Source organism: Poromitra crassiceps (assembly GCF_964638095.1).
Source record: "Poromitra crassiceps genome assembly, chromosome: 22".
Lineage (NCBI taxonomy): Eukaryota > Metazoa > Chordata > Actinopteri > Beryciformes > Melamphaidae > Poromitra > Poromitra crassiceps.
In genome coordinates this window covers 5,347,331-5,349,830 of record NC_139647.1, presented here as the reverse complement: position 1 = coordinate 5,349,830, position 2,500 = coordinate 5,347,331, and the positions used below count along the sequence as shown (strand labels likewise).

Sequence of the window (2,500 nt, the reverse complement as noted above, 5' to 3'; positions counted from 1 at the left end):
GGGTATGAGTCCTGGTTGTTGCACTAGTGCCTCCTGTGGTCAGTTGGGGTGCCTGTTTGAGGGGAGAGGAACTAGGGGGAATAGCGTGATCCTCCCACGCGCTACGTCCTGCCGGTGAAACTCCTCGCTGTCAGGTGATAAGAAGCGGCTGGCGACTGCACATGTATCTGAGGAAGCATGTGCTAGTCTACAACTCTCCCCAGATCGGCAGAGGGGGTGCAGCAACGACCGGGACAGCAGGGGGAATTGGACAAGTACAATTGGGGAGAAAATGTGAGGGCAAATACATCCTTTTGACTCAGAACGATCGACAGTGACTCAAGTTATTTTAGCCTTAGGCTTAGGTCAGATCCAGTTCAACCTGAAAGTCAGGTTCACATCCACTGAGCAGGCATGATGAGTGAATGAGTGTTTGTGTCTCCTGCGTCAATAACAGTGACCCTGGATCAGTGAGAATGATGCGGTCTGCATCGATTCTTCCAGGAAGAGGACACAGAGCAGACATCAGTCACTGGCTGCAGCCTCTCTCTGGACCAAACACAGAGCAGACATCAGTCTATCTGGCTGCAGCCTCTCTCTGGACCAAACACAGAGCAGACATCAGTCTATCTGGCTGCAGCCTCTCTCTGGACCAAACACAGAGCAGACATCAGTCTATCTGGCTGCAGCCTCTCTCTGGACCAAACACAGAGCAGACATCAGTCTATCTGGCTGCAGCCTCTCTCTGTACCAAACACAGAGCAGACATCAGTCACTGGCTGCAGCCTCTCTCTGGACCAAACACAGAGCAGACATCAGTCTATCTGGCTGCAGCCTCTCTCTGGACCAAACACAGAGCAGACATCAGTCTATCTGGCTGCAGCCTCTCTCTGTACCAAACACAGAGCAGACATCAGTCACTGGCTGCAGCCTCTCTCTGGACCAAACACAGAGCAGACATCAGTCTATCTGGCTGCAGCCTCTCTCTGTACCAAACACAGAGCAGACATCAGTCTATCTGGCTGCAGCCTCTCTCTGGACCAAACACAGATCAGACATCAGTCTATCTGGCTGCAGCCTCTCTCTGGACCAAACACAGAGCAGACATCAGTCTATCTGGCTGCAGCCTCTCTCTGGACCAAACACAGAGCAGACATCAGTCTATCTGGCTGCAGCCTCTCTCTGGACCAAACACAGAGCAGACATCAGTCTATCTGGCTGCAGGCTCTCTCTGTACCAAACACACAGAGCAGACATCAGTCTATCTGGCTGCAGGCTCTCTCTGTACCAAACACACAGAGCAGACATCAGTCTATCTGGCTGCAGCCTCTCGCTGGACCAAACAGAGCAGACATCAGTCTATCTGGCTGCAGCCTCTCTCTGGACCAAACAGAGCAGACATCAGTCTATCTGGCTGCAGCCTCTCTCTGGACCAAACACAGAGCAGACATCAGTCTATCTGGCTGCAGCCTCCCTCTGGACCAAACACAGAACAGACATCAGCCAGTGGCTGCAGCCTCTCTCTGTACCAAACACAGAGCAGACATCAGTCTATCTGGCTGCAGCCTCTCTCTGGACCAAACACAGAGCAGACATCAGTCTATCTGGCTGCAGCCTCTCTCTGTACCAAACACAGAGCAGACATCAGTCTATCTGGCTGCAGCCTCTCTCTGTACCAAACACAGAGCAGACATCAGTCTATCTGGCTGCAGCCTCTCTCTGTACCAAACACAGAGCAGACATCAGTCTATCTGGCTGCAGCCTCTCTCTGGACCAAATGACCACACAGGAGGATGGAGAGAGAGGGAGTTAAACCAGAGAACAGGGCAGAGAGTAAGAACATGCAGGAGTTAAGCAATTAGAAGGTGAAAGATGGGAGCGAATGACAATACCTAAATGGTATATTCTTTATGTCTATGGACGTTATTACAGCGTGGGAATGGACAGGGTAGCATATTCAGTAGAGACTGCATATAGCGCTAGTCAGCAATATTCCACCTGATTCTATACAGTAGTATGAAGGAGAGGCGAGAACAGAAATAACACCTACACATTCTGAGCTCCCTCTGGCACAAGTGACATTTCCCTCTCCTGCTACCCACACACTGTGACGAGTGTGTGTGTGTGTGTGTGTGTGTGTGTGTGTGTGTGTGTGTGTGTGTGTGTGTGTGTGTGTGTGTGTGTGTGTGTGTGTGTTTGTGTGTGTGTGTGCGTTTGAGAGAGAGGGGGGGAGACACACACACATACACACAGTCACACTCTCTCTCTCTCTCTCTCTTTCTCTCTCAGTTAATTCAAGCAACATGGTTTATTCCGCCCCACAAACTTCATTCAGCTCGGCGCCTTCTGAGCATCCATCAGGGCGAAGTTGTGCCATGTGTGTGTGTGTGCGTGTGCGCGCGTGTGTGTGTGTGTGTGTGTGTGTGTGTGTGTGTGTGTGTGTGTGTGTGTGTGTGTGTGTGTGTGTGTGTCGTGTGTGTGTGTGTGTGTGTGTGTGTGTGTGTGTGTGTGTGTGTGTGTG

The 2,500-nt window shown here is 51.3% G+C and overlaps 1 protein-coding gene across 2 annotated transcripts in view; it reads right to left on the bottom strand.

The window, feature by feature from the left end:
- Positions 1-2,500, bottom strand: part of LOC310796001 (vinculin-like) — a gene marked incomplete at its 5' end in the record, with an annotated part of 47,501 nt that overhangs the window by 43,929 nt on the left and 1,072 nt on the right. The window lies entirely within an intron of this gene.